The 14,806-nt window shown below is 38.3% G+C and overlaps 1 protein-coding gene and 1 long non-coding RNA gene across 3 annotated transcripts in view; both read left to right on the top strand.

Annotated features, from left to right (window-relative positions):
* The first annotated feature begins 424 nt into the window (after positions 1 to 424).
* On the top strand, positions 425 to 14,213 carry LOC119482657. Its single transcript, XR_005205485.1, has 7 exons — positions 425 to 2,703; positions 3,826 to 3,880; positions 3,984 to 4,024; positions 4,315 to 4,413; positions 8,646 to 8,736; positions 9,951 to 10,106; positions 14,117 to 14,213. It is a non-coding gene; the product is annotated as an uncharacterized LOC119482657 (long non-coding RNA).
* A 1-nt stretch (position 14,214) lies between these two features.
* Positions 14,215 to 14,806, top strand: part of LOC119482655 (proline-rich protein 5-like) — a 30,621-nt gene continuing 30,029 nt past the window's right edge. For both annotated transcript variants that reach the window (XM_037760372.1, XM_037760371.1), the window contains exon 1: positions 14,215 to 14,303. The gene's annotated coding sequence lies outside the window, so the exon portion shown is untranslated. The remainder of the gene's footprint in view (positions 14,304 to 14,806) is intronic.

Genomic DNA, 14,806 nt, shown 5'->3' with positions numbered 1-14,806 from the left:
TACGGTTAGGCCTTGACCTTGAATAGTTAAGTCGAGGCGTTGACATTGAATAGTTAAGGTTAGGCATTGACCTTGAATGGTTAAGGTTAGGCATTGACCTTGAATGGTTAAGGTTAGGCGTTGACATTGAATAGTTAAGGTTAGGCATTGACCTTGAATGGTTAAGGTTAGGCATTGACCTTGAATGGTTAAGGTTAGGTATTGACCTTGAATGGTTAAGGTTAGGTATTGACCTCGAATAGTTAAGTCGAGGCGTTGACATTGAATAGTTAAGGTTAGGCATTGACCTTGAATGGTTAAGGTTAGGCATTGACCTTGAATGGTTAAGGTTAGGCGTTGACCTCGAATGGTTAAGGTTAGGCGTTGACCTCGAATGGTTAAGGTTAGGCGTTGACCTCGAATGGTTAAGGTTAGGTATTGATCTTGAATGGTCAAGGTTAGGCATTGACCTTGAATGGTTAAGGTTAAGTATTGATCTTGAATGGTCAAGGTTAGACATTGACCTTGAAAGGTTAGGCTAGGACAGGTTGTCGGGCAGCGAGTCTCACAAGAGTTGTTTGCAAGATTTCGCAATTTGGGGGTTATCTTCTAGACACGACCCTCATAAAAGAAGCTAATTGCTCCTCTAAGTGTAACCCGGTGTTATTCAGTTTTTTATCCCATTACGAAAGATGTCGGCTTTAATCAAAAACCATTTACGAGGCCAGCAGAACTATACTGTCTTTTAACAGATTTGGTTGGGTGCCTCCTCATCTGAGAATTGCTGCTATTGGGCAAAAACAAGTCTGCAAAAAGGTATGAATATTGTCTCATCCACTCCTACTCCCACGGTATGTTTCTGAAGCTGCACCATTTGGGGTTAAACCGGTTTTATTCACTATATAAACCAAACATATTTGCCCATTAGGGCATCACAGTGCTGGATGGAGGTGGTGAGAATGACTGTGAGCACAGTGGTGGTTCTGATGGTTGTACTGGGATTGATGACGGTGGTTCAAATGATGGAAGTGATTATAGATTCAAGGCCTTTGACACCCTGTCCTCTTTTCTGTTTTCATTTGTCTGTGCAAATGAAAACATATCTGGTACAAACTTTGACATTCACTTAAAGCATCTTTTTTGTTGTTGTTGTTTTTTTTGCTGGGAATGGGTGTTCTGGATTCACATGAAAACTTTGTAGAGTTTGTACAAAAAAAAAACACATTGCTTTTTGCTAGTTTTTGGGGATATTTTCCATTTCTCATGAATAATAATGCAAATTTTTTTTTTTTACTACTAGGCAAGTTTGGTTGAAAGCTGTGAATAATCATTGAGCCACTTTGCTTTAGTTCTGGTTACCTGTTCAAAGAAGTCAAACCTTTAATGATGCCACCGACTCAGTGCCATTTGACTTTTACGTCAGTGGAGTGGAAACATCAGAGGTCAAGATAAAAAAAAAAAAAAAGTAAATTCAGTATATTTTTACTGCTTTTACTCACTGGAGCTGTTTTGGTTGCCAGGTAACAGCCTGGATTTTCACTTTGCAACTGCTCGAGCCTCAAATGACTTCCACAGTAGACGTTTGATCCTATTTTGCTGTGTCTCGACTACATGATTACTATGAAAGAAATGCCTACTGTGCAGCGGCTACAATGCAATATTATTTAAAGTTACAGAAACGCTGTCAAGCTCTGATAGTTACCGTTTGGTTTGGCAGTTACGCCCCCCCTGCTGGAGGACTCTTTATTTTTTAATGCTCTACATCAGTGGGTGCAATTTATTGTGAAGTTTTAGAGTTGTGGTGGAGGACTCTTACTGTGAAAGGCTTGAGAGTTATCCAGTGCCGGGCACTCTTATTGTGAAGTTTCCTGAAGTTAAAGTGGAAAAGTAGGATGCTTTTTTCTCTGGTGACACACAGACAGTGTAGCAGTAGTTTGTTTTGGACTCGCTCACATTAGATTAAGTTCAGTTTTTGCCTGTTCAGGACTCGCTAACCTTTATGCTTTTTACTGTAGAAGTGCCCACATGTAAAAAAAAAAAAAAAATGCCTTTCAGTGCACCAACAGATACACACACACACACACACACACAGATTGATTCAGTGCGTCTCCTCGCTGTTTCATGTAGCTTGCTCCTGTGGAATGATGTTGAGTCTCAAGCACAGCAACAGTTCCTCCGACTGTTACTGAAAACATTTTTCTCAACATGTTGATTGTGTTTCTGGTTTCTTTTTTTATTATTATTATTATTATTATTTCTCATTTGTTTTATCAGCAGTTTTTAATGTCCGTAGCGGCACCTAACTTAATTCAGTGGTTTCATTTTTTTTTTCTGTATCGTGTTGACATTGTACAAAGTGGTTGGATAAAAAAAAAAAAAACATGGATGAATGAATGAAAGAAAAAACAAACAAAAAATACATGTAGGGAGTCATCGGCAGCCTTTAACGGTATGTTTTGCACTAAGTATAGAGTGTTCAAGCTTCATATTAAAAAAAAAACTTTGCGCTTTGCGCTACAATACAATGAAATTTGTTACTTTATTTGTAAAAACTTAATAAATAAAAGTTGTTTAAATGAATTTGCAGTGACTGGACTTTAAATCAACATGAAGATAGGAATGAGATTAAATCATGTCTCTCTGCTGTTTATGTTTTAACATCTAATACGTTATCTTTTTAACAGGCCGCTGGGTCACGATGAACCACAACAGATGGACAGACAGGTACACAGTGACATGGACACAAGAGCACAGTACTGATAATGATACATAATATTATTTTATAAGTTACTCTTTGTAACTTAGAGACTTTTAGAAAAAGCAATGAGTGTGGTTTTTATTTATTATTATTTTTATTATTTTTTATGATCCCTTAAAAAATGGTTGAAATGTCAACAAATATGTAATGGAATAATATTTAATTTATTAGGTGTGTGAATCTTTTGGTATCTCCCGATTTGATTTCAATTCTTGGGATCAAGATTCAATTCAAAATGGAATTTTGATTTAAAAGCGATAAAATCACAGCAGTTTATAATCAGAAAGTATTCAGTTTTGTAAAAAAATAATTGGCAGTAATACCTATTATCATTAATTTATATTTCAACAATGCAATTCAAAGTGCTTTACAGCAGTCAGCATAAAAACAAGATACATACGAAGCACAAGGCAAAATAAAAACAATTTACTTTCTTCAATTCATTTTGTCAGCATTTTTCTAGACCTGATGTAGTATCACAATAACTAAACTTGTTAGACACTACATCATATCAAGATAAGACAATCAGGTTTGTTTTATCTTCCCCTTTGTTGCAGTTACTTATCTTTTCCACATGGCTGCAGCACTTATCTTTGTTAACTTCATATAACCTGCAGGATTTACTGTATACACTGGCCTCCTTCCTGTTATCCACACCTTATCAATAAACAGCTTCTTGCTTCACCGCCAATCAGGAAACAGCTCGTTGTGAGGTGTGAACCTGTGCTTATTGTCTGTCACCATGGAGACAATGAAAATAACATGGTCAATCCAGAGAAAAAGAGGAAGGAAGGAAGGAAAGTTAGACTTACCGGCATAACAATACATTTCCATTTTGCAGTTTTCCTGCTGTGATGTGAATACTGCACTGCAAAAAAAATTGCACATGATTTTAATCTGCATTTAGCCTTGTCAAAAATGGCAAATAAATGTATTTATTCAGATTTTCTTTTACTTTGATGACTTCACTTGTCCTAGTAATAAAAAGAAATATCTGGAATATTTTTAGGACTTGCATGGCATGTAATAAACTTGATGAGTCTGAATGTAAAACACAATATTTTCCTAATATTGTATTTTTTTTGCAGTGTAGGGCTTGGTATTCAGCCTACTGTGAATCATGTCCAAATGCAGCGTTTACAGGTGAACTCACACCAGATGTAGAGGTTAGATTACTCAAGTTTACTTTACAGTTATTGCTGTTCTAGTCCTGCCATTATTAATGATTATTAATGTGCTCTTTTAGATTCATTGAAGATCAGTGAGATAAAATGTGACAACCGTCAGGTGAAACCAAACCCACGACTTCACACACACATACACTGTTTACACCATAAACTACGAGGTCTCACGTTACCCTTTCAGCAAACATCTCCCACACATATCTGGCTTCTTTAAGCTTGTGTATGAGCCAAATTAACGTATTTAGTTAAGTGCAAGATGCATACGAACCAGAAAAAATGATCACCCACCACATGCTGGTACATTTTCACTGTGACTATACAACCGATGATAGTAGGATGTTTTCTGATTTATCTATGGATATACCTTTTTTTTTTTGCTTCCCAATCTTGCAGGAAACCACCAACATTGAGGCTCCTGTTTAGCTGAGTGGATTTTGGGAGTTCCCCTTCAGCGTGGCCTGAGGACAAGAATGACCCTGCTTACACCAGAAGGTCAGTCCAAAGCACCACTGAGCACTTAATGGGGCATTGAAGACAAGTCTACTATTGATTGACTTACATATGACTTGAGATCTCTTCTTTTTTTTTAAAGAAGATCCCATTCAATAAACTGTCTGGGAGGATATATCATCTGATGTTATCTTAAAAAGTCCCAAAATATGTTGAGATGATGTAGAAACAATGTTGTTATTACATAGTTTGTCCACCAGAGAGCACTGACAAGTTGGTTTTTCAGCTGCTCAGTAGATATCTTGGTCATAATTCTTTTATTACCTAATTTAAAAGTTCTATATATATATGACATTCAGAGCATTAATATAGCAGCAAAACATCTATTTGCTATGTAAAGATATAGAGGAGTACTGTCTACCTGAGCAGAGAATGAAGTCACTCTCCCTCCCAACACATTCTCATCCCAACTCGTCACATGGCTCCGCTTTGTCACGCCCCTTGGTATCATTTATTATAGTTACCCTTGGTGTCACTTTAAGATTAGGCAATACAACCACTGTAGTTAGGTTTAGGACATGGTTGAGCTTAAAACTACTATGTTTGTAAAGTGAAAATGATACTGAACGTTGTGAACATGAGACACAAACAAACAGCTGATTATAACGTGACGCACAGGACACAAACAGCAGTCTCCTGGATGAAAGCCCTGTGTTTGTTGGACCCATCCACCTCCCTCCCACCGACTCTGAATGTCGTATATAGCTCCTTTAAGGGATCCTTGTCAAAAAATGGTTGCTCCAGTAGATAGAATAAAAAAAAATAAACATATCAACTGATTCGTTTTCAGATTATCTAAATCTCAAATATAAATATCGGTATCAGACTCAAACGTCTAATATTCAACGGGAGCTACAGAAAAGTCCTAAAGTAGATTTGAGTAAAAATGAGTTACATCTGGTCACAATACAAGAGCCAATATGTCATTCTGACTGTAACTATCAGCGTCAAAGGTGATGAGCATTTTTTGTATAAAAGAAAGAGATGCAACTAACAGTCCACTTGCATAATATAATTACACATAAATACAGGAAATGACCTCTTTCAGTTCTGCACACCTCCGCTCGTCACAAGAAGAATTAACCTACATGAATGTGGGAATAAAAATAGCAAATTTATTCTTTTTGAAAGGTTCATGAGAGCAGAGATTAATCGACAAAATCTGCTTATAAAGGATTTTTGATTTTGCATACAGTACATTACACCTCCACTTATTCATCCTGTTGTCGTGACCAATTAGTAGTCTTACATCAGCAGCGTGGTCTTTTTTTTTTCTGAAAGGACACTGTGAGAGAGAAAGAGAGGGAGGGGAGAGGAAGATGGGGGGTGGTCTTGAGATGTCGTGTGTGTGGGAGAAATGCAGACGTCAGACAGAAAGTACAGCCAGTTCCACTCTTCAGTTTATGTAAATGTTACAAGCCGAAGAAACAAAATTTCCCTAGATGATGCATAGATGATTTTTTTTGTCTCGATATTTAGAAAAAGACAGAAAATTTGAATCTTTGAGTTGGATCATTTCCTTGTAAGTGACTCCACAAAGATATTGAACTCACTTTTAAAGTTGCCATGTGTAATATTTTAGCAGCCATAAGTCATGTTACTTTTGGAGCACATTTATAATTATCATAAAGACATAAAAGCATGGCTGAGAAGATTGGTATCCTCTACTTGACACACTGTAGAGCTGTGTAGTCCAACAATGACATAACCTAAAAACTGCAACACTCTGCTGTCAAGTCTGGATATTTTACAGCCCAGTTGATGGTCCACTTAAAGGTCCCATTTTGTAAAAAGTGAAGTTTTTTTTACATTATAAAGCAGATTTAAGTGCTATATAAATACTGTTTAACTATCAAAAACGCTCAATATACAGAGAAATACACACAGCCCGTATTCAGAAATTGTGCGTTTGAAACAAGCTGTTAGGATTTCGGTACATTTGTGATGTCACAAACATACAATATTTAGACCATTGCACAGTTTTAAACGTAAACATTCTAAATGTGTTCCAGTTTATTTCCTGTTGCAGTGTATGTAAATAACATCAGCAGACAGGAAGTAAACATGGACCCAAACTGTTGCCTAGCAACGCAATTCCGTTGCAATTCCATTGAAATGCACTAAAACGGAGCGATTCAGACAGAGGGTAAACACAGTTATATTCAGGCAGACAGTACGAGGAAAATAAAGTGTTTTTTGAACATTACAGCATGTAAACATGTTCTAGTAGAAAACACAAAATACAAGTATAAGCCTGAAAATGAGCACGATATGGGACCTTTAACAAATATTTAACAGTAAGAATCACACTGAAATGACTAATTCAAGAAATTAACAGTCTGTCTAATAGTTGTTGAGACATTTCACAAAACCACAAACTAGAGGAAAGTCAAGGGAGTCCTTGTCTGGGAACAATGATTATCTGTACATAATTTTGTCTCAATCCATTCAGTAGATGAGAAGGCATTTCACTGGATAAGTGAAAACTTTGGCCAGCTAGTGCTGAATGAAAAGTCAGGGGATCACTAAAGTCAGTAGCATACATCCTCTGGGGACCAGGAATGTCTGTACCAAATTTCATTGCAATCCTCTCTGTAGTCGTTGAGATATTTCATTTACCTAGGTGGTTTACCAAGCCATTCATAGAGTCACACCGCTAATGTGCCAATAAAATAACACTTAAGCAATATTAATCTAAAAGCAATACTTTACTCACTTGTCGATGACCTGCAAAAAAAAACTTGTATAACCTACCTATCTGCACCACAGGTGAACCACAGGGACCACAGATAACAAGTCATCACTCCACCCTTCCTCTTTACACACGATGCAACCAGGTCAAATTATGGAAACTCTGCTGGGTTGTTTCACAGCACGAAACAGGAAGTGGTCACTGTTCCTCCAGCTGTAACCCAACTTAAAAGTGTTCAGACTTTCTCACAATGTCAGAAGAAGAGGCAAATCAAGAGACACGGTAGATTAATTGAATTCCTCTTCAGTAAATCAAACAGTAAGACAAACACATACTGAGGAATCCAAGCTGTGGGGATGAGAAACAGCATTTTCCTTGATGCAGTGTTTATCGGAAAATGTAGTCTTTAAATCAACATGTGGTAATGAATTTGACAATGATATATCACTGTTTAACAATACTACCCAAATATATGTATAATCCGGATAGTCTGCGGTGTGATTTTTGTCACTTTTAAATATTTCCACTGTCGGCTGAACAGAAACAGCATGAGACCAAGTAACAGAGATATTATCATAACATGGTAACATCCACTACATTGGTATCATATGTCTGAAGTAGTTGTTATTGCAGTGGAGGGACCATCCATTGATTCTAATACATATAAACATAGAGAAATACCTTATTACATAACCTTTTTAGCTGACAGAGTTTCCATATGGGCCTCAGGAAGGACTGTGTGTGTGAGCGGTGTGGGGAGGTGGGGGTGGTATATGTTTACTAAACAGCGGTCACCCTTGCATTTCCTGTCCCTGCAAAAAAAACAACACCCTTAGGATTTAGAGTCAAGAGTCTGTCTCTGATAGTTTGTGGCTTTTAAAATGACAAAAATCTACAGATTGAATCAGTGGCTTCTATACAATATATTCCCTTATTACACGGTGTTGTTGAATACTCGATTCCGATTGGTCAATCACGGCGTTCTACTGTCTGTTATTTCTTTATAGCAGACCGTTGCTAGGTATAACAGACCGTTGCTATGGGCGCAGTTCTGATGTCGGACTCTGGCGGACCGTTTTTGTGTCAAATTATTGATTTCTTCAGTAAGTAGCCGTGTAATAAGCGGGATAATGTACAGCTAAGCGGGTCATTATTGTGAAATAAACCCCGTCAGGGCGAGACGCAGATGCCGCATCGCCCTGTCTGGTTTTCTTTCACAGTCTTATTACAGTCCTGTGACAGCCACAGATACCATTTTTTTCTACTTTTGTCAGAGCTTTTGATTTATTGATTGCGGTTGGGATGTGATGAACATTTCAACAAATATAACAAAAAAATATATTTGAACAACACTACCGACCCTACCTTTAAATCACAAGTTGGGTTTGGATTTTTCTCATTAGCACAGTGTTTGTGGGTAAATCCATTTGCATAGATGTGTCTCCCTTCTTGTTCTAACCCTCTTTTTCCTTCTTACTCATTTATTTACTCATTTATATAATTGCTTTTCCTCTACCTTCAGCTGCCCTTGAATGAAGCATTAAACCTTTAGCTGCTGCTGGACTGTGACCAGTGTGGACCAAGATGCTGACTTGTGATCTGGGTAAATACAGGTCAGTACTCTGTTTGCTCAGCAGCATGGTGGTGATTTAAAGGAACAGTGTGTAACATTTTTGGGGCATCTATTAGCAGAAATGGATTATAATATTCATAACTATGTTTTCATTAGTGTATAATCACCTGAAACTAAGAATTGTATGGTTTTCGTTAGTATAGAATGAGCCATTCATATCCGCCATGTTTCTACAGTAGCCCAAAACGGACAAACCAAACACTGGCTCTAGAGAGAGCCTTTCACATTTTTACGTTACCTGAAAGCCACCGTAGTTGCCCGACACGCTTGTGAAACTGCGATAACGTGAGCCGCAGAGTGCAAAACCGTGGTACCGCCAGCCGCCGTCTGACTTCTGTTGCTCCTAAAGTAGTGTTATTATGGTAAGGATGGCCTCTGAGCGACGTGAATGCCATCACCACGGTTTTGCACTTGGCGGCTCACGTTACCGCAGTCTTGGAAAGGGAGGAGTGAGCAGAGGGATACTCAGTTGGTTGCAATCTGCAACCACACCACTAGATGTTGCCAAATCTTACACACTACACCTTTAAGGAACAACTTTTTAAATTTTCTCTTCTTCTAAATGACTCTGAATCCAGGTAAAAGTCATTATCTGCTTTTGTGCTGTAAACACAAAGGAGGAAATAAGAAGAATCAAATGAATTACAGATGTGAAAGAACTGAGGTGTAGGTTGTGCATGTTATTTTTTAGATTAAGTGCATTTTATTGTGAAAATATTTGGTTAAAATGGCGTTAGATCATTTTAATTTCTGACATTGACACAACAAGACACATAAAACACAGACAAGAAGACATAACGAGCTGAATGTTTACAGTTGATTCATTTTAAGGACAATCCCATCCTCCACGATGATGTTGTAACCTCGCCGTGTTTTGGTGTAAGCGTGTAGCCGTGTAAGCAGAGGCTGCAGGTTGGCGCTGGACGATGTGGGTTGCTGAGTGGAGTCATTACAGGTTCCTGCTGCTGTTTCCATTGGCCCGAGAGCAGCTTTTCTCCCTGTTTACACAGCCCAGATTAACATGGCACCGAGTTTTAAACGATACGCCAGTTTGTCTGCGGACAGAGTGTGTGCTTTTGTGTATTTCAGTACATTTTTGGTCAAAGCGTGTCCACCTGAGTGCTTTTCCTGTCCACATGTGGTCTTGTGTGTGTGTGTGTGCGTGTGTGTGTGTTTATGTGTGTGTTTAAATAGACTGGAGGAGATGGAGTGTGGCTGAACACAAACAAACACTGTGTATCTCTATACAGACCATTAGTCCTGCAGCCAAAAGGTCGCCAGTAACAGACACTTTGTCCTGCCCTTGAGCAAGGCGCCGCATCTCTACCTGCTCCCTCAGTGGAAGACGAGGTAAGTCAGAGCATCAGTTACTTGAATGGATTCAGAAGGATTCCTATATGAATTTGAGAGTCAATTGTTATCTCAAAAAAGCAAGTTCTGAGGTTTTAATAGAAGCGAACAGACATACTTCATGAAAGTACATTGAATCCCATTGAAACTAATGGAGAATGCTCTTCAAGCAAAAGTTTTCACCTGCTTGTATGGCATTTAATAATTTTGTGATACTTTTTATTTATATGGAAAATATAGATAGGAGCCCCTTGCATGTGTGTATTGAAAATAATAAAAATCCCTACATTTTACTGCTTATTCTAGAGCTAGATAAAAGTGTGTAATGTCATGAATAAGACATTGAATTTCACTTGCAAAAACAAGTAATTGTAGTTTTCTAAGAGAGGGAACTGTTTTTTATAATTCTTCAGTCCATTTGCCTTGACGACCAGTAACCAGGAAGGTGAAACAAAGTTTTTAGAGTGAGAGGTGTATGTGTCAGAGAGGAAATGAAAAATAAAAAGCAGGGAGTGTGAAAGGCAACTCATCCTGATACGAGCTTACAGACCTCAAACACCCACTTTGATTATATAACGATATTGCACTGAAAAAGCTTTTGTCTTAAGGAAAGAAACGGCATGCATCTCATATTACCGTGCACTCTCTCACAGTGTGCGTTGTGGTTTCCTCATTAAAATCGACTTCAAAGTGTGCTGTAAAAAGTGCAAACTGCCAACCATAAACCTTATCGGCAGAGTTGCTGCAGAGTCATTATACTGCAGAAATAACTTGAGCATCAGAATTCAAATGAACTGTCTGTATTACTTTTGGGGCTGACCTTTGACCTTGTGCTCTCGTGCCATGAACGGACTGTATCCAAAGAGTACAAACCCAACAATTAGGATAATAAAATCCATAATAATCAAGTATATCAACTCATAAATGCTTTTAGTGGCTAACTATCATTAAATAAATAATAAATAATGTGGATCTTCAAAATTATGTAGTGTTCAGTGACAGAGGGAATGCAGGTTCATCCTGTATTTCCTGATATCAAAATACACACTTGCATACACAAATACAAGCTACCAAACACACATACACACACACACACATGCACACACACACTAGTTGTAAGCAGGTTTCTGTTCAAGTTTCAAGCGTGAGAGAATGTCCCTAAAATAACAATCGCTAACTGCAAGAAAAACTCACATCACTCATTTACTGCAGGTTTCTGATGGTCACGTGTGGTTGATCAAACACACACACACACGCACACACACACATGCATCATCCGGGTGTAGAAACTGATCAATATGTGTCGTGTGTCTGCATTAAATATGTGATTGTGTTATTGTGAGCATGTCTACAGTATTTGTACGTGCCAAAATAACAGTGTGTATGCCAGATGTGTGTGTGTGTGGGTATGTATTACTCATGTTGTGGTGGACATAAATGTGATTACACAGTCACATTGTGGGGCCTCTGCTTCCTTTTTGGGGACAAAATGCACGTCCCCGTAACATAAATCACTACGTTTTATGATGACGACTTGGTTTAAGGTTAGGTTTAGGCAAGTAGCGGTTATGGTTATGGTTAGGGTGAGTCTCCAGGAAATGAATGTCTTCTAAAATGATGGAAACACGACTTTGTGGGTGTGTGGGCGGGTGTGTGTGCACAGAGACGTTAGTAACACTCTGTTTATATAATGTTAAGTGATTAGTGAACTCTGGGCAAGCTGTATTTTTCCAGGTGCTCCCATGTGTGTGTGTGTGTGTGTGTGTGTGTTTTATGGTCCTGGGAACTTTTAAGATACAATCTGGCCTTGACCAGTAGACTTTGCTATTATAAACCTGTTCCTTATTACAGAGGGAGGGACATTGTAGTGTGTGTGTGTGTGTGTGTCAGTAATTGCATCTGCAGTGTGCAGACAGAGTGCAGTCTGTGACACAGCAAGCTCTGTGGTTAATGTAGTGATCTGTACATTAGATCTTGTATACTGTGCTGCAGTGTAAAGTGATCACACTTTAAAATGCAGGTTTTGGCCCAGAAGTGAAAACATAAAAACACACACAGAGGTGCCGTGTAGCTGCTGAGTGGCCGACTCTGCCTGCAGTAAAGCACTCAGTGTAATGTCCAGTGTTTGGAGTGGGCTGCTGCTGTTGTATTGGTTTGGCTACGAACTATTTCACTATGAATTAAACATGATGGGAGTCCAATTTGCTGACAACAAAGACTCCCAATGTTTCCAGACCTGCTGACAAAGCGGCTTCTAATCTGCACTAAAAAGTCACGTTCAGGCTGGAGTTTGAATTGAGGAGGAAACTCTTTCTTTCTTTTTCTTTCTTTCTTTCTTTCTTTCTTTCTTTAAATAGCGGCTATGGTTCAATACATGCCACAAATCCAGCTGGACGTCATGGTACTATCTGCTTCCTCTTTGTTCATATACATACAATTAGTAGATAGTAGTAGTAGTAGTAGTAGAGTAGAGAGAGTTTATTTTGCTTCAATAACATGTCATATAATTCAGACTAGTGGAAAGAAAGCATTTATTTTATTACATTTCACTGTCTTTTTGTGTCTCTAGATTTCTCCTAAATTCACCACAAGTTAGCTTTAGATAATGCAACATTTATTTAAACATAATATTTCAGAAAACTTGTAATATGAAAAAAAATTGGCTTAATGTAAGTAATCAACTGGTGAAGTTTCATGGTGATATATATTAGTTATTTTTTTCTTTTACCCTCTAGGGTGTCTCCCTTTAATTTGAGCAAGAGAAAAGATTATAAATAGAAACATATGTATTTGCTTGACCTATAAAAACAGTGAGATATTGCATGTTGCTTAGTTGTATTGGCTCTATATACACAAGTAAAAAATAAACACAGGAATCTAAATGTACAAATGAATAACTAGTTGGAATGTAAACATCTTTTGTTCTATATATATATATATATACATACACAAAGGGTGCAGTTGAAATATAAAAACATAATGTAAAACTGTATAGACATACAAAGTAGCTGTATAACTGTAAGTATTGTAGTGCTGATATTATCGCAGGCAGTCGGAACTTTGACAGACATTGCCTCGTCAGGGGCGATAGTTACTCGCCTGCATTCCTGACATGTGTAACCTGACTTAAATCATTGTATATATACAGTTCTCCCTCCTGTTCCTCTATTCATACCTCCCTACACTCCTACTTTAAGTGTAATAATTCATTTGTCAAAAAAAGTGACAAAACAAACAATAAACAAAGTTCAAAGTGTTCTATAGAAATCGCGATAATATCGGTTATCGCGATTTCTTTTGGCCACGATAATCGTACAGTGAAAATCTGACATGGTGACAGCCTTAATATCCCAGCCAACATTTGTATGTGGGGTCCATGTGGGTAGTAAATTTGCTGAAAAATTGGCCCTATATGGGATTGTCTGCGGGTTCCATAATGGCCCAGTGTCAATTGCCCACATGGAGTCCATGCAGGATTACAATGGGTGTTATGTGGGCCCCAACTGGGCAACATACCCAAGACCCATCTTGGTCCCAGCTTTAAGTTCTATGTGGGAACTACATGGGGACTACAAAAAATAAACAAAGTTAAAAGTTTTCTATAGAAATCGCGATAATATCGGTTATCGCGAAACCTTTTGGTCATGATAACCGTATAGTGAAAATCTGACATGGTGACAGCCCTATAATATGGAGTAGATGAATAAGAGCTGCAAAGTAGCAGAGTGACAAAGAAGCCCTAGAATAAAAAAGAATAACATAATTTCTTTCTTCACTGTTTCCTCTTTATGTATCTTTTCAACTGTCATGTCAGGGTGTCATATTATAGTTTAACACTCCAACAACACTTTCCATATATGCTACATGTCTCACCCACACCGACCCCTGCACACAAAAACTCTCATGTATTCACACACACCCACTCTCTCTCTCTCTCTCTCTCTCTCTCTCTCTCTGCTTCACGTTTCTCACTTCCTCCCTCTCTCTCTGCTCTCTCTCTCTCCTGACAGCTCGCAGCAGCTCACACGGTGTCCATGAGGACAGGAGCACAGGTCCAGGTCTTCCTCCACATATCGGATCGTTTCCAGGAGGAAGGTGCGCATCTCTCTCCATTGCCTTTTTCATTTTTGTTTTTGCTGGATTTAAACATAGAGAACACTTTTCTATTAAAAGGGAGCGAGGAAGACTTCAGAAAAAGTGAGTATGAAAATCAACTGTGTAAACTTGAGGAAAAGCAACTGTCCTCCTCATTTTTATACTGATCAAAGAATACATAGCAAAACTGTAAGCTATTACTATAAAATAATAAAAGTAACCCAATACTTCTACCATTTCTACTCCATATAGCATTATGATTGATCCTTTAAGAGGAATCCTCCTACTAAGTGTTATTAATCTTCATGCACCATATATGCCAAGGTGTCTGTGCTTTGCATAATTTGAAAGTGTTCCCACTAGTTGCCCACATGTAGACACTGAATCAGACTTGTTGTCAGGGCAGGATAGCTCTTTAAAAACAGACACCAATGATTTGTAGGCTTCAGCAGGACTTCCAGCTTGTGGTTTGGTTTGGTGCCAGATAGCTGGCAGAGCAGACAAACCTGCTGCAAGACACAGACAACACTTCACTGGAGCACTTGTCTGGTGCAGGGTGGTAATTTCCCAGTTGTGTGCTGCCAGTCTGCAGAGTGGTGATGGTA

This window comes from Sebastes umbrosus, chromosome 23 (genome assembly GCF_015220745.1).
Source record: "Sebastes umbrosus isolate fSebUmb1 chromosome 23, fSebUmb1.pri, whole genome shotgun sequence".
Classification (NCBI taxonomy): Eukaryota; Metazoa; Chordata; class Actinopteri; order Perciformes; family Sebastidae; genus Sebastes; species Sebastes umbrosus.
This window is presented reverse-complemented; position numbering and strand designations above follow the sequence as displayed.